The sequence below is a fragment of the Lissotriton vulgaris genome, chromosome 5 (assembly GCF_964263255.1).
Source record: "Lissotriton vulgaris chromosome 5, aLisVul1.2, whole genome shotgun sequence".
Taxonomy (NCBI): domain Eukaryota; kingdom Metazoa; phylum Chordata; class Amphibia; order Caudata; family Salamandridae; genus Lissotriton; species Lissotriton vulgaris.
In genome coordinates, this window is record NC_141693.1 from 65,177,067 (window position 1) to 65,204,350 (window position 27,284).

Consider the following 27,284-nt stretch of genomic DNA (forward strand, 5'->3'; position numbering starts at 1 on the left):
TCTCATACGCATGTCTTTTGTTTTATAGCGCTACTCATGCCAACTCGTGGGTGTCCGAGCACTTTACACCAAACATACATTAACAGAAGTAATGACTCTTATATGTGTAAATCAGTCTATAGGAAATGTTGCACAAACCAATGAGGATTAACGTTCTGTGTTCTGCATGTACACGTTCTTTGCAGCCGGCATATTAACCCTCTGTGCTACTTAAGGATGAGTTGAAACTGTGACAAGACAAAACTTCGATCTCCCTCCAGCAGAAACAATCACCTGTGTTATCTTGACATTTTTATTGTTGCCTAAAACCTGCTGGACACACAAGGAAGCAGCAGGTGCTTTTAAAACCTAAAGTTACTTCTGCACACATCACTGCTCCCAGATTAGCGCAGGTGCGGCTGCACCGGTCGCACTGTCCTAAAGCTGCCCTGAATCTGGGTTACATACAGGGTTCACGTGACAACTGTCTTGCGTCGGAGGTCACTAATATTAGCGCTGTTGTTCGGCGGGGCAGGACTGGTTTCTAAGTTCATGGTTAAAAACAATCACTTTCAATAAGTCCTTCTCAGCGCAGCGCTATAATGTGTATATTAATGTCAAAGCTCCACGTGTGAAAGAAATACACATTTTTGAAGTTTAAAGAGACTTTATCATATGTTACATGATGTCTGCTGCATAATTCACACGGCAAACATTTCCTGCCCTTGTTTTAAAAAATGTACAAGGAAAAAAGATACGTAGCAGTCAGTTTCACGTGAGGCTTCTGGGTGTCATGGCAACATGTGGGAGGGTCCTTGTGAAGAAGATTCTTTGGAATGTTGGTGTTTGAAGATTCTTTGAACTGTAGATGACAGTTGGGGGGGCTCACTCCAGCCTCTGCTCTGCTCCTCCCCAGAGATAGAAGTACGGGAAGAGCCTCTCCGTGAAGGGGGCCTGCAGGAAGGAGTAGAGAAGCTCCATGGAGTCAGCATTGTACAGGGACAGCCGCCCCCCCTCGTAGTCCAGATACACCCCCAGCTTCAGGGGCTCCTCACGAGGGGACAGAGGGGTCGCAGGGGAGGTGAGAGCCGTGTACTGACCCCCCCACAACTGCACAGCCCAGACTCCCCCCTTAGGTGACCGTGTGAAGAAGCCCTTCCTGTTCACAGACTCTGCTGCGACCCCCCACATGCCACCCTGCCCCCTCCTGCAGCGGCTGCACCTCCCAGTAATGTCTGCCGGAGGTGAACCCCTCGCTCCCCAGCACACAGGGGTAGATGGTGAATCTCTTGGGGGTGTCCGGCAGGGTCTGTGCTGTGTCCATCCATCTCACACGTCTCCCCCCCTCAGACAGGAGGAGCCGAGGATGAGCCGTGTCAGGATCCAGAGTCACCATCACTGTAGGGAACAGATTCAGAATTAGAGATTTAATGACACAAATAAAGGCTGTAATTACTGCTTCTGTTGTACATATGATTAATTTACACCACATCTGGAAGGAGCACGCGGCGCTAGAGAGAAAAAATGAAACCCACGCAAGCAGAGGCTACAACAAAACAAGAAGGGGGGTACCTTTTATAGTTTACTTTTGTGAAACCGAATAAAGTTTATTTGATTGATTGATTGATTGATTGATTGATTGAACAAGAAGGGGATTTTCTTCAATTATAGCAGAGGTTCAAACTAACAGCAAAACAGTACAGGGGGAAATCAAGACGAAATTTGTTTTTTTTAAAGAACCCAGTGACTGCTTTACTTACATATCACAACGAGGCAAGTGGATTACAAGCCTGCTACGTGCATTTTAACCTGGTTTTTCTGAAATAAAACCCAAAACTCTGAAGATATCTTTCAAATCTGTTACCTCCGCAGAAATTAAAACTAAAAAACCTGCCTTCCAGTGTGAGTACTTGGCGAAAAGGAGCTTCCGAGCCATGGAGAGAAGGTAAACTCAGGTGTCGAGCTCATTGAAGTCAGAATGACTCCGGGATTTTGCAGGCTGTGTTGGATATAGTTCCTGACAGCGCATAAAGTGGAAAACCCGCAAAGGTACTCACCACATGACGGCTATTATATTTACTGCGCCAATTTAGATACTCAGTATAGCGAGATTGATAGGCCCACTATGAGCTCAGGAAGAACAGGCCAATAACTGCTCGGCGTAGATAAAAGTGTTCCATTCGGTTGATATTAAAAAAAATTAAACCCACGCAAGCAGAGGCTACAACAAAACAAGTAGGGGGTACCTTTTATGGTTTACTTTTGGGAAACCGAATAAAGTTTATTTGATTGATTGAACAAGAAGGGGATTTCCTTCAATTATAGCAGAGGTTCAAACTAACAGCAAAACAGTACAGGGGGAAATGGAGACGAAATTTGTTTTTTTATAAAGAATCCAGTGACTGCTTTACTTACAGATCACAACGAGGCAAGTGGATTACAAGCCCGCTACGTGCATTTTAACCTGGTTTTTCCGAAATAACACCCACAACTCTGAAGATATCTTTCAAATCTGTTCCCTCCGCAGAAATTAAAACTAAAAAATCTGCCTTCCACTGGGAGGACTGAGCAAAAAGGAGCTTCCAAGCCATGGAGAGAAGGTAAACTCAGGTGTTCAGCCCATTGAAAAGCCAGAATGACTTAGGAATTTGCCGTCTGAGCTGGATAAAGTTCCTGAGCGACTGGTTCTTAATTCCAATGGTCACTGGCGGCTAAATGTGTAAAAGAGCCAAACACTGTCCCGACAAAGGGCAAGGTTAGGCAAGTGATAGTTGAGGTGCACCAACCATTTAATTCCAACGATAACAGCTTTAAGCCTCAACTTTCAGGCTTGGACAGCAAGGATCCTGTCCAGGGAACAAAACAGTCAATTACTAATGGCATTTCTCTTATAGGGCTGTCGAATTCCATTCGAGTTCTGGAGGAAGACTCAATTGGATGAGACCTTTCCACTCACAGGTGGAGCCACAGGCAAAGCCTGTGTTGATACAGGAAGAAGGAATACCTCTGGCTGCCCCCCCTTATCACTGTCTCCAGACATCTCCCGACAAGCTGAAGTACTGGACCGCCACTTCCCTTGTCGGGAAGGAAACAACAACAATACGTGGGATATTTTGCTTAGTTCATTTCAAACTGTCATCGAAGCCTTACCGTACCAGTCTAGTAAGTCAGACATCTAGGTGGACTTATTCAATACAATAGCTCTCTACATTCCAGAGGGCACAAGTTGACACACAATATGTTCCTGCTTGTGTCTGCAGTCCAGTTTTAGATAAACTGGCATCGCTCCCTGGATTAGTAGACTCTGTTTTGGACGACATTAAGCTGCAGTTAAAGACATCTCCAAGAACAGTGGATGTTACCACACCAACCAATTCCGACAACTGTGCTCCAAATAATAAAGTTCCTTGCCAAAAAAACATCACAATTAGGAAAGGTTACAGAGGAGCCAAGTGAAGTAATTTCGGAACAGCGGCGTCGTGGAGCCCAAAGGTCGTTAACTAGCAGGTGCCACAGGAAAACTGAAAGCTGTGGTGTCCCTCTGCTTTGTCCACCTCACAATAAAATAGTATAGATCTGGGAGAACCAGTAACCCATATTATCCATACTTTATTAAGGTGCAACCCACTTGAAGACATCACACAACTGACTAAAAGACAGCGTAAGAGGCTTAGGAAAGCACATAGCAAAAAGTCACATTTTGGGAAAGAGTGGATCGCATGCTAGTCAGTCTGGTCAAGTCTACCCAATTTTAAAAACAAGCATTGGAATAACCAATAGGTCTCGCCTTTGGGACCTTATAAGTGTTTAGAAAGAGCTATTGCCATTTCTGTTAGCTTATATATAATTAGGATTATATTATGTATAATTGAACATCTGTATTAAAAAAGAAATAACAGGTGAAGAGGAGCCTAGCCTGCAGCCGCGATGGCCGCCTAGACTCTCGGCTCCGCCGACCTTCGCGTTTTACTTAATTATCCCGTCCTACATCCTGCATTTCAACCCAGCGAGTGAACGGGGGAAACGATCCTGAACACAATGGTGTGTTCCCCGTCTCATTCCGACTGGTAGCGGCGGCGAGGCGTCCTTGCTTCTTTCCCGGCTCTTCGTGGGATCGACACCGAGTCTTTGTTTGTGGGGACGGCCGGACGCGGCCACAACAACAGCGGCCACAGCAGAGGAGGCGGAGTCGTTCGACCGGCGGGAGACTGTCGCGCTGTGCCTCTCGCTGCAGCACCCCATCCCGCTCAGCGATTTTGCGTGCTTGGATACATTGTGCCCGGGGAGAATACATTGTATCCTTCCCGGCTTGGAAGTGGCCCGGACAGTTTCTTTGTTGCTCCTGTTTTGTGACGGTCGCCATTTTCTGCATCGCACATTGAGTGCCCGGCATTGGAGTCCTCAGATCGCGATTGTGGGTCTGGATGCTCGCTGGAATCAAATCAGCTGGTGCTGCAATGAGATCAGTTGCCCCTACGTCTCTGGCCCAGCGGTGCTTAGCGGTTCATCGGAGTGGTTCGTGGTCGGTGAGTGAAAATGGCGACCTGTTTCCAGAACTGCTAAACGTCCGTGAGCCTTGGGTGACGGACACTGCTGCATCCTCTTTTCCTGAGACACCGCTGGGGATCTGTGATGTTTTGGGCGCTTTGGAGGCTGTAAGAACTGCTTTTTGCGACAATGCCCGAGATCTGAGAAGCAGGCTCGACGTTATTTCTCCTGGTGGCCGTGATTGCCCCCAAGTGCTGCACACTACACCACACTCTACATCAGACCACAGTAAATTGCCTACCCAGGTGCATATGGAGGCGTTGGCTGATCGCGCTCCTGATTCAGCTGAAGTGATGACCGCAGTGGCTCGTAAGATGTCTGGTGTTCATGGTTTCATGCAATGGTTGGTGCACCGTCATTGGACGCCATGTTTGCCGTCTTCTTTGTGTTCTGGTGGCGTGACTCTTCACCCCTTCCAGGAGCTTGTGTTCTCGCTCTGGCCTGCTGCTTCCGATGGATTGTTGCTTTGTTTTGATCCTCTTTGTGCCACTCTCGGCCAAGCAGCAATGGTTTTCGTGGACTTTGGTGGACGACCCCCCATTCTGTGTTGGCCATCCCGGGCGCCTCTATCATCCGTGGCGCCGGCTGGACTGTTGGACTCCATTGACCAACTTGATCGCAGGGGGCAAGGTTAAGGACGTTTCTTGGATTGCTACTGCTTGTATTGCTGGGACTAAGTGGGATAAGCGGGACATTGCTTGAATTGTCTGTTGGTGTCATATCGGTTGCGGAGTCCGGGGGTGGGCGGCCGAGATTATATTTTTGATGGTCTTCCTCCTCCACTGTTTTTTATGTCTTCTTTTTTCCTTTCCTTTTTCTCTTCTCTGAGTCTATATTTCGGGACTCGGTTTTTGGGCGACAGGCACACTGCTAGGGGGGGGGGTAGGCCGTAGCCTCTGCATGCGTGCTGGGTGGGGGGTTTGGGGTGGGTCTTTTGTTTCGTCTTGGTTCTATGGGCCTTATTTTTCTCCTTTCTCTCTTGACTCTTCTTATTCTTTCCTTTTTCCTTTGGGTCAGTTTGGTGGTTAGGTGTAGCGCTGCTTATTGTTTCTGCTGTTGGTCTCTCCACTAACGTTAGTCAAGATGTTCCACGATCATGGGGCGGGTACTGACCAGTATGTATTGTACTGTTTGTTATTATCCTCAAGTTCTTCTGCTGATCCTCTAATTATTGCTTAGTTTGTTGCTAATCCGCTGGGATCATTGCCCGCCATGTGTTATCGATGAAGTGACTGCGTCTGATCCTTCTTACCTATAACTTTAAAAAATTAACCTCATTTATCCTGTACTCAGTGGTCCCCCCTTTTTCCAGTATGTGATGTTTCAGATAATTGCTGCTCCTCGTCTCAGGGACTGCTGAGCTGTTTTGATTTTGCCTATTGTGCTACTACTTGATTTTGCTGCCGGCCTGAATGGTTGTGGGCCCGTACCTGTAAGCTTTTGTTGCACAATAAAGGTTTCCAAAAATTAAAAAAAAAGAAATAACAAAAAATGCTGCAACGCATGTCTACTATGAAGACGAACCTTGTGGGATGTTTCCGGGTTATGTGCACTTTTGTCAGTGCTGGGGCACCTTGAAATCAATCAGAGTACTTGTAGAGCGCGCTACTTACCTGTGAGGGTCTCAAGGCGCGGAGGGGGAGGGGGAGGGGGCTCCTCCTGCTCGAAGAGCCAGCTCTTGAGGAGTCTTCTGAAGGCCAGTAGGCTTGGGTCTGCCGTATGTGGGTAGGGAGGGTGTTCCAGGTCTTGGTGGCGAGGTAGGAGAAGAATCTGCCGCCGGAGGTCATTCGTTGGATGCGGGGGGATAGCGGCGAGGGCGAGGCTGGTGGAACTGAGCTGGCGGGTGGGGGTGTAGAAGCGGAGTCTGCTGTTAAGGTAGGCTGGTCCGGCTTTGTGGAGTGCTTTGTGTGCGTGAAAGCAAATGGCAGTGATGATATACTCAAGCTTTAAGTCCCTTGCATGTGAATAACAAAGAAGCTCCCATTAGGAGAATATACCATGCGCTATCGAGAAACAGAAAAGGTCCTTGAGTGACATCGTGTCACTGCCGTTATATTATTTATATGAAATACCGATAGAGATATCAAAATAAAAGAGATTGTTGTTTGGGCCTTTAAATTCACGATGGGTAAACCCGCATTACAAGCCGTGCTGTCACTGAATTAGTAAATGTCTTTAGGGATCCATCCCAAACTGAATTTGTTTTTGCATCGACCACAAAGGGGTTCATTTTTGCACAAATATTATGAGCATTAATGATTCAATAAAAACAAAGCTGCTCTTGTTATGTAGCTGTATATTCATTCATTCATCTTACAGGGAACATTCAATACAAGCATTGGAAATGCAATAGGTCTCGCGTTTGTTTGAGTTCGAGCTATTGGCATTGTAAATGGCAATGTGCTTTACCTGTTTAAAAACACATTTTATGTGTGTGTATGCATGTGTTGTGTAGTGGAATAATGTGGGTTGGATTGTAATTTTTAGTTGCAGAATTGTGTCGAGTGGATTTGTGTAGTGGAATTATGTGGCATGGTGTGCAGTGGAATTATGCAGATAGTAATTATGTGGTATTGAGTGCACTGGAACTATGTGGAGTGAGATTGTGTATAATGAGTTTAATTATGTGGAATGGTATTTTTTGTTGAATGAACACAAATACAGTGATGAACAGTAAAAACTGTACCTCGACAGAAAATGTTCCTTTCAGAGTTGTTAAACATGGGGCAGTAGTGTGAAAACACGATCGGTAGCAAGTCTTAGGCTGACTAGAAAATGCCCTGTTTAATCCCTTATTCAAGATCAGTGTTTAAGGCAGCATGGAAAACAATCAAAACAATGTATTGCTGCAGTCAACAATAAAGCCTGAGCAAAAAAGTCTGTTTTACACTCGTCAATAAAAGTCACTCATAACCAATATCTTGACTGATTAAAGATAATGCTTGATGTCTTTGAAACGCCACCAATACACATAATCAGACATTCAAATTGGTGAGAAGGTTGCACTACCACAACATGTAGATGTCCCTGCAATGGTCACTCAATTAACCCCTTCCATGCTCATGACGAGCTCAGCTCGTCATGCAGTACAGTGCTCCTGAGCTCATGACGAGCTGAGCTCCTCATGAACCATGGGATTTAAAGGCTCTCAGCACAGCAGAGGGATCCTCGGCAGCAGCCATGTGGTTAAACAGCAATATTCCCACTGTCAGCAAACATGATTTTAGTGAAATCATCAAAAATGTTGATAGTGATGTAATATCACCATTAAAATCATCTGTGACCATGTGCGAGGGCTTGAGCAGTGCTCTGGGCCCAGGGTCACTGCTCAGTAGATCCCTCTTTCAACTGACCGACTCCACGCGTTTTCTTGTGCAAGAGATCCGGGTAACAAGTCTCCTGATGGGTGCTGTACATGATTCGGAAGGCGTCTCACTGATGTGTGGTAGGGATACACTCATACGACGACCAGCCCCATGAATCGGCCAAGACAACGACTAGTAGCAGCCGATCAAACCATGCAGAGAACGATTACCAGCTTTTCCTGTGTGAATCTATGTCGTTTACATGGCTAGCCTAACTAGTACCAAATGTATCTGTGAGTAGATCTTAATTAAATGATGGGAGGGGCACACCCACGTTGGGAGGAGTCCTGTATTTATTTAGACCCTACAGTTATCAGCAGGGTTTACTAGTAGTCAGAACTGATATCCGTCCTTTTCCTACCTGTTTCCTCTACTGCTCTCCTATCTCTCATTCTCCCTCCCTCCAGAAACCAATGGAACGCCAAGTGTATGCTTCTTGTGTGAAATCACCTATACTTCCATGGAGCAGGAAGGCTGGAGTACACCTTCGTTTGACTAAGCCCCTTCCTGAAGAATGAAGAATTGTGGACATTGGCATGATCAGAGTTGCACACCCACACATAGAGATGGGCTGCATGTCAATTTCCTGCATTATGTACTGCATGAACAAAGGAACCAAGTTCCTTGAAAGAGTACTCTGTTTTTTTTTACCTTTCACCATTTTCATGTTCTCATTTCATTTCATAAAGCTTTATTCGGAACATTCAAAAAAAACATGTCCATAAAAGCACAAATAATACAGACATTCATACAATTTCATAGAGGTAAACATAATATACAATATATATACATTATCGATCAAAGAAAAAGAGGTACACATATTACAAAATATCCAGAGGGGGATGGAATAAATATTTAAAATTTCCAAAAGTTTTTTAAAAACACATACTTTTCCTGGCGCTAATCGCTTTGAATATAAAAGATGCAGTAAAAAAACAAATATCCGCATGATTCAGATTAAAAATCAATTTCATAGCCTCTGTAATGTCTCTCACTCCAAATCTAATGAATAATGGCTTCAAGTAGAATTTCCTTAACTCGGTGTACAAATCACATGTTAACAAAAAGTGCTTAGTGCTTTGTTCAGTCTTATTATCACATTTACAGGGACCAACAGGGCGCGATTTAATGTTAGGCCACGCGAGCAGATGATGTGCTATACCCATCCTCATTCTGGTCAGCACAAACTGGTGCGAGGTTCTTGTCACCTGTGATAGATATGGTCTGAAACCGGTAAATTCATTCATGCTATTGTATAGTACACAAGTAGTTAATTTAGAGTCCTCTAAGTGATGCCTTTCATCACAGTGATTTAAAAATATTGTTTTCACATCAGATTTGGGGATTTCCGAAAGCCCGTAGGGGTCCATAACCACATTGATTTCAAATAGATTTTGTACACAATCAATAATGTAGCTGATCCAGGGGATCTTCAAGTGTTGGTCCAATAAAAGGCAGTCCTTAATAATTGCTCTGTTCAGTGTGGTACCATCACTGAGCCAGATCGAGCGCCACAGTAGTATGGGCCTTAGCATGATCAGATCATTTAGGGCTTGGATCCCTGTTTCATTGTGAACCAAGGAGTTGGAAGTAGACCTGGGTAAGCATAGGAGCTTTTTCAGGAAGAGGTTCTCCTCTACCTGTAAGCTCTTGGCTGTTGACACCCCCCAGACTCCTGCCCCGTAAAGGGCAGCAGAAAGACATTTTGATTGATAAATATTTAACATGTCTTTAATACGTCTATTCCCCAGTTTCTTGGCAAACAGAAAGACCCCATTGGCGCTCCTGATCATCTTAGTTCTGACCACCTTATGTTCAGTGGCCCAGCTCCCATTTTGAGAAAAGGTAATTCCCAAATAACAAAAGTTATCAACTTTTTTCACTGGTTCACCATCAATAACATAATGGGTTTTCCCTTTACTTTTAACTTTTCCAGAGCTGCATTCCATTACATAAGTCTTAGCCTTATTAATCACCAGTTTCCTATTCTTAATGAAGGATACAAAACAATCCATTAAGCGTTGAAGGCCCAAGGGTGTCCTAGACAGTAACACTGCGTCATCCGCATAGAGTAGTACTGGTATGTTAAAGTTATTAACTCTAGGGGCATCTGCAGCGACTGCCTGCAGGGCAGATTCAACCTCATTAATAAAAAGGGTAAAAAGCAGGGGCGCAAGAACGCACCCCTGTCTAATGCCCCTTCCTATCCCAAACTTAGTGGTACACTCCCCATTAGGTCCATAGCGAACACTGGTTCGAAGTTTTTCATACAATCGGGCTAAGAAATAAATAATTCCCTCTGGGGCACCCATCTCCAGTAATTTGACCCATAGTATTGCGTGGTCTACCAGATCAAAGGCACTACTAAGGTCGGCGAAGCAAAGATAGAGCGACCCGTTTTTTGCCTTGGTATATTTTCCCACCAATAGCTCTAAATTCAAACACTGTTCTATAGTACCACGGCCTTTTCTAAAGCCAAACTGGCAATTACTTAAAATCTCGTTAGATTCTGCCCACTCTTCTAATCTTACAAGGAGGACCCTACTCATAATTTTAACTGATGAATCCAATAAGGATATAGGTCTATAATTTTTTGCATCCCCACGATCTCCTTTTTTGAAAATAGGGATGATTATTGACTCTTCCCAAGTAGACGGTATATTACCGCTGATAGCTGTATTAAAGATTTTGGTAAGCAATGGCCCCCATATATCTGGGGCGGTCTTGTACACGTCTATGGGAACGCCATCTGGCCCCTGGGCCTTGCCTCCTTTGCTAGCTCTAATACTAGCCATAGTTTCACTGATGGTTATATCTAAGGCAAGGATGGGCCATCTATCCCCATTGGTATCTATTAGATTACAAGAATCAAAGATTTTAGAAAAATGTTGGATCCATGAGTCCATGCTCACGTTAGAAGTGAGTTCAGGAACCTTGTCATCTTTTAGGAATGGGCTATTTACCGTGGACCAGAACAGGGTACAATTGTTCGTGTCCGCCGCTAGGGTGAGATTATCCCAGGCCTCTTGCTGTAATTCAGCTTTTCTACGTTTCAGGGTAGTATTAAATCCCTGTCTAAGTTGGACCACCAAAACTTTGTCCCTTGGTTTGGCTGCAAGGGCCTCTTTGAGTTCTTTGCGGGCATTGGAACAAGCATGATCAAACCAGCCCCTTGGACACCTTGCTTTAGACCCCGCCTTTTTGGTGAACTTTTTGTTAATAATGGAATTAATATTGTTAAAGTGATCAATACTGTCAGACGAGGTGTCTTCACATTCTAAAATTGCCGTGATATCTGTCAAACAACTAGATATAATTGAGTCTGAAGTTATAGCGGCTTTTTCTCCTTTCCACCTCAGTCTATAACCATTCTGTCTATGGGGTTCAATATTATTGATAATACCATTTTCACAGACATGATTTTTTACCCAAAAGGTTAGTTCAGTAGTCAAACAGTTATGGTCACTCAACATAATATCTATCACATTGGGCATCGGGCATAACGGGGCAATAGTTGATGACATACATATAAAATCAATAACGGTATTAGCGCCCCTTCCTTTAAAAGTTGGAATATTTCCACCCGTGTCATTTTTAGCATTATCCAAGATTTCCAAATCGTAATCAATCATAAAGTTATTCAAAGTTTCCCCGTAAGTGTGGTGAGGGAAATGGACTTCAGCTTCCCCCTGTCGATTATACACACCACAAACTTTCTGGGTGGATAATGGGCACACAGGTACATTAAAATCCCCCACAAAAATAAATTCAAATACATTGTTAAAATTCCTCACGAAATTATTCACCGCCGTATCTAATTCGTTAATCACTACATGTCTAGTGTTGTCAAATACATTGTTGTAGAAATTTATCAATAGAATGTTTCTGCCGGGTTCTTGTGTAAGCCATAAAATTTGCGAATGCGCCCCCACTTTAACAAATTTTTTCACATGGATTGGTAATTTGACAGAAATTAACACCAACAAACCGCCTTTAGCTCTACCATGAGATGAGGGCAGTGCTGGGAGCTCATAGGACACATACCCCTCAATGCCAACGAATTTTTTACTCCATGTTTCCTGAAAACATAGGATGTCAAACAAATGCACAAATTCAATCCAGCCTAAGGCGTCCTCCTTGGCCACAATTCCCGCAATATTCCAGCTAGCAATATGACAAGTTATATTCTCTCTATCATTGCTGGCTTTTGACAGTTCCACACTAGGTATGGACATGTTATTATCTATATTAAAAAGCTCTATGTTAGGTGTAGAGTTTAGGGTGTCTCCCCATTCAACGTACAGTTCAAACATACATTACTCGTTTCATTAGTTAACATAACGGCCGCTTCAAACTCTAGATCTCTAGGGGGTTCAATCTCATGTCAATCGTTCTGATCTAGGTGACTCAGGGACTGAAACCTATTCTGGGTAGGGACCTGGTAAACCATTCCGTTATCATACAGAGGGGTGTTGCCAAATGGTACAAATGGGTTAGGGGTATGCATTAAAGGGGCATTCCCCCCGAACATAGGGTTCCCCATATGCAGCGTTGGAATGAATGGACCATGTTGTGGACCAAAGAAGAAGTTAGGCATCAATGGTCTATTTACCATATGAGGATAGGTGGGATTGCTCGGAGCCTTCTCCTTACGATTAGATGGCGGTTGCCCACCGAGGTGGTTATAAAAATAGCCCAACGGCCTAGCAACTACTTCAGTCTCCGATTGCGTAATTGAAGCTGCTCTAAGCAGGACCGTTGCCACATGTTGTGGGTGCTTAAAGTTTATAATCACGCAGTCCCCCCCACCGATTTTTTTTGGTGTTACCTATCCAATTTACTCTTCTGATGGAGATAATTTGGTCGGCATAGCCAACTGGATAGCCACAATGATGATTTAGCCAGGAGATGGTTTTATTTCTCAGAGAATCAGGTGTCTCATATTCTCTTGGGGACTGAGTCAGAATAGGGACGTTAGTTAAAACCACCACGTAAGGTACACAGTCGGGTGGTAGATCAACAGGGCGTCTACAGATCCTAGTGGGCTCCCCATTAAATCCTCCCATCGTATCAGTTGGAACTGTCACCGTAGGTGCTGATACTTGTGTAGGGGCTTGCAAGGGGGCTGATGCTTTAACACTCGGTGGGTTGCCTGTGACCCCATGGTTAGATGAATTTGATGAACTTCCTCCCTCCTGTGACGGTATCGGTGGTGGTTTCTGTTGTTTCGACTGATCTTTAGAGGATTGTTTCCTGGCAATAGTGGGAGGGGCACTGGTAGAGGCTTGTGACTGCTCCTTATCCCTAATGGGAGCAGTAACAAGACCAGTTGACTTTTTAATGTCAGCTAAGGACTTTTCCAGGTTGTCTGCATGCTTACCCACCAAACCCCTTAACCTGACTACTTCCTCCTGAAGATCTCCTATCTTAGTTAACAATGGCTCTACCACCGTACTGAGTTTACTAAGAATTGCACTCGTTAGTGAGTCAATTTGGTCAGGCTTCAGGGAAACATATTTATCTAGGTTCGGGGTTACTAAGTCATCAGTATGTTCCACTTGGGTCGTATCTTTTTTCCTTCTAGAGATATGACTGCCTCGCTTAGGAATTGGTTTTCTACAAGCGCGCATAAATTTGGAGGCCCTCCCAGATTGCTGAGGTGTCCCCTCGAGATTATTACCTTGGTCTTCCTCCCCCATTATTGACTGGTCTAAAGCCTTGGTTGCTTCGACATTAATACTAGTGGTGCTATTATCGAGTTCCACAGGGGCGACCATCTCGTTAACAGTATTATTAAGATTTACAGGGTTTACATGATTGTTTGCATCGACGAACAATGGAGGATCTGCAATAGTACTTTTTCCCAGTGACTTCCTCCTATCGCTGTTGATTTTAGACACCACTTTCAGTAAGTAGTTATCCGGCAATGTACTTTGGACAGACATTTCTGGGATTTCTGTGACAATATCCGTACAACTCAGGTTAAAAATACAAGGGGTAACAGTGACTTTCCACGTAATGTCCTTCAGTGGTACTCACAGTTTGTGCCAAGGGGGGTGGCCCTGCCCGGCCTCTTCTGGCCCCTGACGGCCACAGACGGCCCCGCCCTTGTCCCGGGCTTCTCCCGGTCGCTCCCGCGCGCGACTCGCGGGGCGAGAGGGGGTGTCAGGCTTTTACTGGCGCCTCCGGGCGCTCTGCTCGCGTCACCGGAGCGCCGCCGGCCAAGGGGTTGCTGGGGAGTGTGGTCCGATGTCTTCGACTGCCTCCTGCTGCCTCCCCGTCGTGTTGTGCCCTCGCCGTTTCCCTCACGGCACTGCCCGATGGCAGAGAGTCAGGTAAGGTTCCTGGTGTTCCCCCTCTGGGCTCCCGGGGGGTCAGGCTTTTACTGGCGCCTCCGGGCGCTCTGCTCGCGTCACCGGAGCGCCGCCGGCCAAGGGGTTGCTGGGGAGTGTGGTCCGATGTCTTCGACCGCCTCCTGCTGCCTCCCCGTCGTGTTGTGCCCTCGCCGTTTCCCTCACGGCACTGCCCGATGGCAGAGAGTCAGGTAAGGTTCCTGGTGTTCCCCCTCTGGGCTCCCGGGGGGTCAGGCTTTTACTGGCGCCTCCGGGCGCTCTGCTCGCGTCACCGGAGCGCCGCCGGCCAAGGGGTTGCTGGGGAGTGTGGTCCGATGTCTTCGACCGCCTCCTGCTGCCTCCCCGTCGTGTTGTGCCCTCGCCGTTTCCCTCACGGCACTGCCCGATGGCAGAGAGTCAGGTAAGGTTCCTGGTGTTCCCCCTCTGGGCTCCCGGGGGGTCAGGCTTTTACTGGCGCCTCCGGGCGCTCTGCTCGCGTCACCGGAGCGCCGCCGGCCAAGGGGTTGCTGGGGAGTGTGGTCCGATGTCTTCGACCGCCTCCTGCTGCCTCCCCGTCGTGTTGTGCCCTCGCCGTTTCCCTCACGGCACTGCCCGATGGCAGAGAGTCAGGTAAGGTTCCTGGTGTTCCCCCTCTGGGCTCCCGGGGGGTCAGGCTTTTACTGGCGCCTCCGGGCGCTCTGCTCGCGTCACCGGAGAGCCGCCGGCCAAGGGGTTGCTGGGGAGTGTGGTCCGATGTCTTCGACCGCCTCCTGCTGCCTCCCCGTCGTGTTGTGCCCTCGCCGTTTCCCTCACGGCACTGCCCGATGGCAGAGAGTCAGGTAAGGTTCCTGGTGTTCTCAATTATCACAGCTGGAGACTGCCACATCACTGTTTCCCTGGACATGATGCTGAATTACCATGGAGGACCATGAGCCGTGCCACTATTCAATATGCCTTGGAGTCAGTAGTAGTCATATACGTCCCCTAATGTGATGTCATTAAGGTCAAAGGATGTGTGATGTCGCTTCCGGTACACCTTCCATTTTGGTGTATTGATGTCTATGAGTCTGCCCATAGCCGAATCTGTGAACAGCAACAGGTCAGTAAGAGCTTGCATAACTTGCAAAAGGTGCCAATGCCTGGTAGTCAAATTGTTGCAATCAAAGCTATTGATCAACAGAATGGACTGCCGGGATTCGAACCTTTACCCCTTGTGAACAAGTCTTTCATTATGATCCCTAAACCAACTTTCGCAGGCACTCAGGGGTCACTTGTGTGTGGTAAAATGAATCCGTCTATCTTGGCAACTAATAAAGCTGTGAAAATTGCTGCAAAGTGACTTCCGCACTTAAGGGAGTATCACGTCATCTGTCCATTCAGAACAACCATCCTGTCAAGAAGCTCCCGACTTGGATGCTAAAGTGTCCCAGAAACGGAGACAATAAACAAGAAGCTGTGCATCATGTACAGTGACTCTTTGTCTTGACCTCCGTCTGGTACATGAACGTAATAACTGTTTAATACCTTGCGCCGTGACGGAAGCAAAAAGAAAATCACATATATAAATATTGCCTGAAGTCCACAGCACTACCGCTGCATATGCCAATCAGTCACAATTAGAGAATCCTAATCAAGTTAATGGACATCTCGTATCTTGGTTGGTGCGTCTGCGGGGTATGAGGAACGTGTATATTGTATTCAACTTGAAAAGGCCTCCCTGACCAAGCCTGTTTGGCAGATCCGCTACGGCCACAGGAAAGGGGAAGGTACGCTAATGGCAGAAGGGATGAACAACATAAGAGGAGCAAAAAGCGGGGGCGGTAATTAGACGAAGGGACACGTAGCACAAGAGGAGGGAGGAAAGATGCAGAGCGGCATGCACAAAAAGTGGGCGGGCGCACAGTAGTGGTTGTGAAACGTGACTTTACGATAAACAGTTGCGCTTGTGAAAAGCGCTCATAAATACATTCCAAAATAGTCCCAAACTCTGCCAAAGTAGTACAACGCCATTGTATACTTGGTCAGGATGCTGTGGGACAGCACCGCTACTCTTCGGATGCTCACACACAACACAAGCAAGGGTACAAATGTTTCACCTGGGAGTGCAGGCGGTGTACTCGGTTGCCCAGCAACACGCCGTCAGAGGCTGGAGGTGATTGGGTATGCCGCCTCATGTTTCCAAGCCGCTCTCCGCTTGCTCACGCTGCCTTGTGGTAAATCTATACACACACAATCTCTGCTTATAGAGAAAGCAACTAACAGAACAAGCCCGGGAGTTGTGCTTGCGTGCTCGCGCATTCTTCACTTTTCAAGCACTGCACTTGTGCTTGTGGCACGTCGCTGCTCGATCCCGCAAGGTGGATGCCGCCACAAGCCCGAGTGCAGCGCTTGAAAAGTGTAGACCGATGGTTAAAGGCCCTCCTAGGTCAGCGCATGGGAGCTGCCGAGGCGAAACCTAAAAAATAGCCGCTAACAGAACAGAATCAGTTAACACGCTGGGAGAGGAGCTGGACCGAATTCAGGCGGCAGATACTCACAGTGATCAACAAGCACTGGCGTTGCCAATAGGTCTCGTAGTAGGAAAGTTGGAGCTATTGGTTTTGTAAATGACATTTTATATTTATATATCGTTATTGGCATTGTCAATAACAATATATAAATATAAAATGTCATTTACAAAACCAATAGCTCCAACTTTCCAAATACGAAACCTATTGGCAACGCCAGTGCTTGTTTCAGGCATGCATCACACTGTACTGTTACAGAAGGGGCCACAGACAATTGTGCAGTGCCTTCTGTAACACAAGTAATGCCGGTGTACATATAGTGCAGGCACTATTCTAATGGGGCATCCCCTCATTTGCATGGAGCCCCATGCAAATGAAGGGAACAACTTGCCTCTGATGTATTATGGAAGCTGGCGCAAAGGCAGAGAAGCAGCTTACGCTATGCAGGGCCTTCTGTGAACATGACCATTGCTCACCTCCATCTCCCTGCCCCAGGGGACACCCAACACTGTACCACAAATCATGGTGGTAGAAGCCTCCACCTCCTGAGGAAACCATGTTAATAAAAGGGGCCGTGCACAAGTTTCCAGGGCCAGTTCTACCTACTATAATACTGCGTCATTGTTGTGACATTTAATTCATGGGGGCCTATGGCCCCACAACATTTCATTGGCGTTGAGTCAGAATGGACCCGTATGCAGGAGGGCGGAAGCCACGTTATGCTGCTTGGGCGGGGGGCGTGTGCTGCACCGAAAAGCACCCCCACCTATAGCAAGAAGCAGTGGCAGACCTGGAGGCGACCCAGTGACCCAACGGGTGAGAGATGAGCCCAACGGTCTGAACAGTAAGCAGTTGGGCTGTCAGAAGTGCCTGCGTGAAGTGAAGAGATCACCCCAGAAGCCCACTGGGTGGCGGACCCCCATCCAGCACCTGTGACAGACAAAAAAGTAAAGTGCGGTGGGGGAGGAGAAGCGAGGCTGGCGGCGCCCGGAAAATGAAGGCCCTGCAGCCTCTGTTGTGATGACCGGCAAGAGGGAGTAAGTTGTGCTGAGTAAGCTGGCGTCCCATGGTGAGTGGTATGGCTGGTGCCGCTGTGCGATGACGCAGCAAGCAAAAGAACTGCATGGTCGCTCTAGTACCTGAGAGTAAGTCCCCACATCCTAACAATATGTTTGTCACTCCATCCACGATTTGCTCCCCACATACTCTCAACTAATTATCATACCGAAATCATTAATGTTACAACAAAGTAACTGGTGTAGGAGCAAGGAGCGGCTTCCTTAAGGATGTATGACGATACATCGCGGTCACACTGATCGTGCGCTGTAACACCACGTCTATGACGTCGCCCCGTCCATTAGATCGTGAAGAAACACATCGCAGCCTTTTGCAGTGTGATTGTGTTGCTTCCCATTGGCCCGAACATCACCCCGCAGTACATCACATCGCAGTACAAAACAACGCTTTTTTTGTTTTATTTTCTAAATGGCTAATAATAGGTGGAAAGCTTCTGGCGGGACAAATCAACAATCAATAATCCAAAATGAATTCAAAATATACTATTGCTCTGATTCATGTACCTCAGGCACTCATTCTAATGAGAGGTGAAAATAAACCTTATGCCTTGAACCATACAATAAGTAAAATATTACAACCATTGCGTCTGAACCGCAGGGGGCAAAACATCTCTCTAAAGAGATAATCGATCTGATTCAGTAATTATAAGGATATTTCGGTTTTAAGAAAAAACACTCCCTCTTAAAATATAGTTCATGTCTCTTACTTCTGCATGAGAGGACAATAAAATTGTAACACTTGCACCAATCACACTCAATCGTTGTCTAGAAAATAATGTTGCAATATAACCTCATTGCAAAGCACGAGCAGAAAAAAAGTCACAATGCGGCCATTGTGGAATATGGTAATCAGATGTGCATGCTAGGTGTAGCTACATCGCCATTTTGGAATATGGTAATCAGATGTGCGTGCTAGGTGTAGCTACATCGCCATTTTGGAATACGGTAATCAGATGTGCATGCTAGGTGTAGCTACATCGCCATTTTGGAATACGGTAATCAGATGTGCATGCTAGGTGCAGCTACGCCGCCACTGTGGAATACGGTAATCAGATGGGCATGCTAGGTGCAGCTATGCCGCCACTGTGGAATACGGTAATCAGATGTGCATGCTGGGTGCAGCTACACCTCCACTGTGGAATACGGTAATCCGATGTATATGCTAGGTGCAGCTACACATTTTCTGCACATTAAAAATAAAAGTTTACATGAAAACCATGAGTCTTTGGAATAGGGAACATCCAAGTGACACTGTGTAAAAGAGAGCACTTGACACACACTACATGTAAAAGGTTTGATTTTGAAGTTTTGCATAGCGCTTGAAACAAACTCACTTATGCAGCTAAGAAGTTAAAATCCATATTTATTCTTTTGAATGTTCGGGTCAACACAGCAAATTTCTGCTATATCAGAGTACAGTGAGCACAAAAACAGTGAGACGGTACTGAAGGTTCTACAAAAGGTAACTTTGTGCTTCGATTAGAATAACCACTCTACTGACATTCCTGCATAGCATCTACTCTGGGTAAAAGATTGCGGTCACAGCTCGGCATGTAGAGCCAGTTAAATGCAAACAGCAAAAAAAAACAAGACGGAGGGAAGGCAGAGAAGGGGGAGGAGAAATGCGACACGGTGTGGAGCAGCAGGGGCTTTTGAAGTGAAGCTAAGCTTCACTTCAAAGGTGTGGGAGGAGTGCTGCTACGGCCTGGGGGAAGCTGGCTGGGGAGGAGAAGTGCAAGTTTATGGCCCAAAAGCGCGTGCCTGTGGCCACGTGAACTCGAAGAAAACCGCAGCAAAAAGCCCGTCGATTCACGAGGATTTTGAGCACTTGAATTCTCGCTCCGCTCAATGCGCTTGCGCGCATAAATAGGTCGCGAGACCTAAAAAGGACACCAGTCGAATAAATAGTGACATGATAAGCAAACCCTTATTACAATTAGATCCAACCTTACTACTGGAAGTTTCCCCACTGCTGGAAAATAAGAGTCAAAGCAGCAAAGTTAGTGCAGAAGCAAGAACTAGGAGGAAAGAAAAGGCTCACAAGTGGTGAAGCTGCTTCTCAAAAATAAATCAGGCTTCGACAGCTGTCCTTCAGGTAGAAAAGGATGAGAAATCTTGGGGCAAATGTTCTCCAGCTGGGGTGCATCTCAGAGGTGCTAGAAGGTGATCTTTACTAGTCAGTACAGAGTGACAAAGCTACTTCAAATACTTCAAAAGTATACAGTAGTAATCAGTACACCGCAATGGATGCTGCAAGGAAGGAAAGCTACTAGAGGTATACAGTACTAGTCAGTACACTGCGTTAGATGGTACAGAGTAAGGGAGTTATTAGAAGGTATACAGTGCTAGTCAGTACACTGCGTTACATGGGATAGAGCGAGAGAGTTATTAGAAAGTATACAGTACTAATCAGTACACTGCATTACATGGTACAGAGTTATTAGAAGGTATACAGTGCTAGTCAGTACACTGCGTTACATGGGACAGAGCGAGAGAGTTATTAGCAAGTATACAGTACTAGTCAGTACACTCCATTACATGGTACAGAGTTATTAGAAGGTATACAGTGCTAGTCAGTACACTGCGTTACATGGGACAGAGCGAGAGAGTTATTAGAAAGTATACAGTACTAGTCAGTACACTGCATTACATGGTACAGAGTTATTAGAAGGTATACAGTACTAGTCAGAACACTGCATTAGATGGTGAAGAGTGACAGAGCTACCCCAAAGGCATAGAGTAGAAGCTAGTAATCCACATAAGATGGCAAACTACTCCAAGGTATACAGTACTAGCCAGTACAGTGCATTAGATGGTACAGAAAACAGGATTTATCCAAGACATACTGTACTAGTTAGTACTCTATATTATATGATACAGAACAAGAGAGCTACTCGAAGGTATACAGTACCAGTCAGTACACTCCATTTGATGGTACAGAATGACAGATCTACTCCAAGGTATACAGTTCTAGTCATACACTACACTGCATTGTAGATGGATGCACTACATCAGAGTAGATATATGCGCTAGGCCAGCGTGGGTGCATGTGCTAGGTCAGTGTAGGTTCATACACTACGTCACTATAGGTGCATACGTTAGATCAGTGTAGGTGCATGTGCTGTAGGTCAGTGTAGGTGCATGTGTTAGGTCAGTGTAGATGCATGTACTAGGTCAGTGTAGGTGCATGCCCTGGGTCAGTATGTGCTGGGTCTTTGCAGAAGCAAGTGTTAGGTCACTGTTGGAGCTAGAACTCTGGAACACAGAATGAGTTATGCAGTACATGCCAAATTCTGAGGTGCAATTCCATGCCATCCCATATTATACTATGATCCCACCCAAGATCACATCACACCATCCCATTATAACGTTCCATACCATACGGCCATAACATAACATTCCATAAAACTCCAATCCACACCATCCAATCGCATCTAATCCCTTCCTACCCCATACCATACCACCATAACATTCCATGCCATACCGTTCCATAGCACACCACACCAATCCACACCACACTATCCCATCATACCATATTACACCATGATACCAACCCATAGCACACCACACCACACCATCCCATCCAATCATAACGTTCCAAACCATACAATACCATACCATACACAATCTCCTCCCTTCCTAACCCATACCATACGAACATAACATTCTATACCATACCACACAAAACCATACCATACCACATCATTTTCATGAACCATAACATACAGAGCTAATCGTCAATGATATTTACCTTTATAACTCGTCACCACCATCTCTGGGCACTGAATCTTCACATTATTACACCTGTAATGAATAACACACACATCATCTTTGTATTAAAGAGAAATGACGGCTACAGGAACAGAGGATGAACATCACATAAGACCTGTATTTGAAATAAGATTCAATATAAAGAGCAGCGCCTGCGGACTAGAGCTCAGTGTGAGTTACTGTTCATACGCCACAGTCGAAGCTCTAATGATATCCAAAAGTACCTTTAATATCTTATGCCAGGATGTGGGTGTTCTAAGGCAGATAGCTCAGTGAGACCAGTGTGCTTCATGTGAGTCCACTGAGTGCTTCAGATTGGGTCGTCTATGAGCGGTGGTCAGCTCAGTGAGAGGGGGGGGGCTGACTAACAGGTTACATCTGCTTCTGGTGGAGTTTTGTGTATATAAAGTACACACAGCCGGAGATTGGCCCCAATAATGCACGCATGGCTGGAGGGGTTACGTGTGCTCCGAAAACACCATAAATTCAGATGCCACATTAGTTCGGAACATATAGCCAATCAGGTAATGAACAAGTGGTCCGTGACTGCTTTAGAGAAGAGTCATTTATAATTTATCATGTGTGTGTTGCTTAATTAAGTCAAACACTGGTAAGACATACCAACAATGAACACAACAACATACCCTGCTATCTAAGATAGAATTTTTCAAAACGTACAGTCAATGTAAAACACGAAAGCGTCAAAGAATTGTTTAAGTCCAGTATATTTAATTTTATATAATTGAACTAGATCAAAAGTTAATTTAGACAAAAAGAAGGTACAAAGGTTACTCAAGGAACGAGAGAAGAATCCGTGTGCTCGTGATGGGTAGGAAAAGGTGAATGGTCACTAATATTCAGAGTTTATACATTTTTAATGCTTAGGCAATGGACTGGTAAAGAGACCAATACAGAAAGAACTTTAGAGCACAAACTCCTCTAAAAATATATCCTCAAGTTTACAAGATAGCTCAGTGAGGTAAGTGCTCACTGCCAGCATCTGTCTGACCTGTAAGACATACCTGTGAAATCCAGCACTCACCCTTTCATCCTTCTCAGGTTGTTACGCTACACACAGTGGGTAATGGAAATATTGTTATCAGCAATGATGAATGCGTAAAAGCTCCAGTACTTTGGGAGATCTCTGCCCAGAGATCTCTGCCCACAGTTCTCTGCCCACATACCCTCACTACAGAGTGAGACAGGCACATAATCCCTGCAAGTGTAATCACCATAATCTAAGCTCTAGAACCTTGCTGGGGTTAGCACGCAATACCTACAACTTTAAACCCCTTCATCGCTGCTCTAGAACCTTGGATCAATAAACACACAATCCCGGCCACTGTAGAGCCCGTCTTCCCTGTTCTAGAACTTTTAATGGGATTAGTGCCCCATACTACCTCTGGAGAGAGGCGAGTTCATGTCACTATACGCTGCAACCTCGAGGCACTGTTTCTTCTTAGGATTCTTCCTTCATCTTTGGCTGAACTTGTCTGTGGCATCCATAGGATCTATCTGTGATTTATCCTATGGGGGTTCCATAGGGTCAGCATGGGCATTCATTTTATTATTGACTAGCAGCCCGCCCCGGCGTTGCCCGGGGCAGAAGAGGGCTGCGGGCAGCATTTCAGGCTTGCGTGCTCTCCCGCCCTGGCCCCCGCCCGCCACGACATTGTCTGTGTCCCGAACAATGTTGTGGCGGGCGGGGGCCGGGGCGGGAGTGCACGCAAGCCTGAAATGCTGGCTTCCCCTACCCCCGCCTGCCCTGTGTCAGTGCTCAGCAGCCCGTGCCTCCGCCCGCCCCGACCCCGGCTCCCTACCTCAGCCTCTGCTCCTCACCGCCGGTCCAGCTCCGCCGCTCTGGTACTCACCACCTGTCCGCCGCCGCTCCTCCCCCGCGCCATGTCCGCCTCTCTGCTCCGCCGCTGGCCTCACGTTACTGCTCCTCCCCCGCGCGCCATGTCCGCCGCTCCTGGGACGCTGCTCCTCCCCTGCTCCTGACGTGACGACGTACGTCGCGGCCGGCGCTACTTTGGGGAACTATTTTTTTTTTTAAATTAACTTTTTATATAAGGTTTTTTTTTTAAATTTTAACGCCTATGACCATCTACACACCCTGCCAATTTCAACGGTGTATCGGGTGTGTAGATTGGCGCTGTGGTTCCCGAGTTTACCTGGCTCAAAGGTGAGAGTTCTCTCTTTATAATAGTGGTATAGATTACACTTTCTTTGTGTACTCCTCCATGTTTAGATGTCATTGTGTTAAACCCATATGAAGGGATAGAATGCCAACATGTCACTGCTGTGCCTCATTCTCATGTTATCCCACATTGCGAGGTGCTGAACTTAGAATTTGACGGTAATTCCACACCTGTTAAATACCGCACCAAACAGTATCGTATTTACCGGGTGGAATATTGCATTCCAAATAACGGCCCACTTGAAAATGAGGTTCTAACAGGCATTCCCTTCTCGCTGTAATCCTTCGAATGCACCGGTAAATGGACTTCTTGCTATGAGTTATAGCGCTGGCAAGTTTCAGAAAAAATGGTGTTGCTTAATGTGTCTTTAAGCAGATGCATGGAATCACTGTCATTAATTGGTTTCAGCTCACGTTAATGATGTACCACGAAAAACATTCTTCTCTTGTAGCTTGTTTCGTACTGGCACATTTAACCAGTCGTTTACTGCCATCTAGTGGGCACATTGCACATAACTGGTAGATTTTCATGGAACTCGAGGTGAATGGATTTCATTTTCACCCTACGGAGTAGGAGCACTGCCCATTCTGCACTATTAGCTGGATGGAAGGACGCATTAGCGAGGCAAGATCGTGGCAAAATGTGCCAGTCTAATTATCTCAAGCGCCTTGCACGTTACCGCTCCTCCCCCGCGCGCCATGTCCGCCGCTCCTCCCCTGCTCCTGACGACGCACGTCGCGGCCGGCGCTACTTTGGAGAACTACTTTTTTTTTCAAATTAACTTTTTATATAAGGTTTTTTTTTTAAATTTTAACGCCTATGACCATCTACACACCCTGCCGATTTCAACGGTGTATCGGGTGTGTAGATTGGCACTGTGGTTCCCGAGTTTACCTGGCTCAAAGGTGAGAGTTCTCTCTTTATAATAGTAGTATAGATATACTAGCAGCCCGCCCCGGCTTTGCCCGGGGCAGAAGGGGGCTGGGGGCAGCATTTTAAGCCTCTGTGCACCCCCCCTCCGACATCGACCAGACCGCATCCCTCCCGCCCCGACATTGGCCATGCCGCCTCCCGCCTTGAGCCTTCAGCCTCCCGCCTCCCGCCCGCCGCCCGGACATTGGCCATACCGCCTACCGCCTACCGCCTACCGCCTTGAGCCTCCCGCCCGCCTGCATTTGCCTTTCCGCCACTCCTCGCCGCAAGTCCACTCCTCGCCGCAAGTCACCGCTCCTCCCCGCATATCGTCATTACGCAGTGCTTAATTTGTAAAATATTAAGTGCAGGTGCTCTAATTTTTTGGGAGGACACACCCACTTCCCCGGCCCTGCCCACTTCAATCTGTGGCCCCACCAACTTCCTTTATCGCTCCACTCCTCAAGCCTCAACACATCAGAGCCACTTCCTCATTCCTTAAGTTCCACAAGAAGCTTAAGACACATAAGCAATTGGGGCCACTCATCTACATACTTGTCCAAGTGCCTGGATACCCTCTTGGTTGATTAGTGCACTATGAAATATGCTAAGCATGACAGAAGCAGCAGGGCTGTCAAATACCTTGTCTGGTTGCTTTCCTTCCGCATAACATAGCCATCACTTCCCGAAATATGCCGTGGAACAAACCTTGGTGTTACAATAACCGCAATCATTTTAAGGAATCAAATTATATTCACGTTGCTTTTCAAGAACTACAGTGAAGATTCAAAGTGAGTCCCGAAGTAACCTGGCATTGTAGTGCTGTGCTTCTATTTTGGGTGCCACGCAGCTGACCTGCCTTGAGACTGTCAGGGCTGGCAGGACAAGAGGGTCCTTCTCCATCATGTCAGGAGTGGTGATGACTTGTGTGAACTGTCTGTGGTGAGTTGGGCTCAGCTCGACCTGTGGCAGACAGAACAGACGGGCTGGAACAGTAACGGTCTGCCGAAAACGGGATGTCCCGGGGCTGGTGCAGCAGCTTGTGGGCCGACAGAGTAGCAAAGTAATTTTTAGAGACATCACCGGCAAATTATGCCCACTCGGACCACCAAGGGTGCTAGAAGCGCTATTTGTTAGGCTGAGAAAATGTTAAATGTAAGTTGGAGCAGCCATTTATTAAATTTAGCTGTGGAGTGCACCGGATGCCTGGAATAATAATAAATATTCCAAAATAACAAACAGTGCAGCCGACTCCACTTACTGGTGTGAACTTCCTTCTGTTTTACACGAAGCATATAAAACTGGAAAAGAGGGCCCAGTCCAGACCCGGCCTGCAGGCAGCTGATCGCCGCGCTGCCACTAAAAAACGATTCAATGTGTGGATTTGCACTCACCTGGCTCTAAGTCTCACAGTGACACGGTCACTTACGTGAGAGGCTTGTCACTGTACTGTTCAGTTTATGGGCCAGCTGCCGCCCGCCTGTGTCCTCAGACTTGACTGCTCAGACGAGTGAGTCTCTCGCTCAGCAAATGGGCACGGACCATGCGCCACTCCCACATTAGAATAACAAACTCAGCAGTAGGCCCACTGTTGCACAGTGAAGCTTCACATACGCTCGGTTCTGTTGGGTTGGATCTGGCGGTAGCGGCCGCGATCAAGGCATCCAACTGGCGGGCTGCAGGCCTCCATTAGTACCCCGGCGGTGGCAGGTTAGGTGGTGCTGCGCGCGCTGCGGTGGTTTTGCTGGGGCGTGGTACTGACAACGTGGAGAAAAAAAAATCTGCGCACGTTGCCGTAGCCGCACAGCCCCTACACCATCCTGACCAAATCCAGCCCAAATCTCGGCCCGCCCACCCACCTACAGGCAAGTTAGTGGAACTCAGGCCAGGGCAGGCACTGGCAACACGGAACCTCTAAGGCAGGGCCATCGGCCGGCGAGGCGGTAGCGCAATGCGCACGCCGCCCTCAACAAATGTAACATTTATTTAGATCAGGAGGTAAATGGTAATACAGGAATCTCTTTCGGGGGAGGGGGAGTGGGGGCTCAGCTCAGATCGGGAGAAAATTAAAGCACGCAGGTTGCACAAACTTTAGGTATTTAAAATTAAAATGTGATGTGCGAGCGATAGTCTGTGTCAGCCAGAGTGTAGACCCTGCCCTGTCAATTAAGCACTGTCATTACGTTACGTGTCGGTTGCGATCAGCGCTACGTCGCGGCCGGCGCTTGTTTTAGGGGACTACTTTGTTTTATTATTTTTTTAATTTGCGTTTTTTTTAAATTTAATGTCTCCTATGTCCATCTACACACCCTGACATTTTCATAGATGTATCGGGTGTGTAGATTGGCGCTGTGGTTCCCGAGTTTACTTGGCCAAAAGGTGCAAGTTCTCTCTTTATAATAGTAGTATAGATAATATTACCGTCTTGACTCCTTCTTCTGTGTACAGTTGTGAGAACGAGATGTGTTAAATAAGAACCCACTGTGCTCTGGAAGCCCCCACGTGCAGGAGGATGTGCATCCAAAGCCCTTTATTCAATCTCAGTCTGGGGTTATTTACACCTACAATGCATCCATCAGATGACCTTTAATGG

General features: G+C 46.6%; 1 pseudogene across 1 annotated transcript in view; it reads right to left on the minus strand.

The window, feature by feature from the left end:
* Positions 1-728: 728 nt before the first annotated feature.
* Positions 729-27,284, minus strand: part of LOC147710182 (E3 ubiquitin-protein ligase TRIM39-like) — an 81,757-nt pseudogene continuing 55,201 nt past the window's right edge. The window contains exons 5-6 of the transcript XR_015295854.1: positions 21,559-21,611; positions 729-1,377 (exon numbers count right to left, since the gene is read on the minus strand). The product of XR_015295854.1 is annotated as an E3 ubiquitin-protein ligase TRIM39-like (transcript). The remainder of the gene's footprint in view (positions 1,378-21,558; positions 21,612-27,284) is intronic.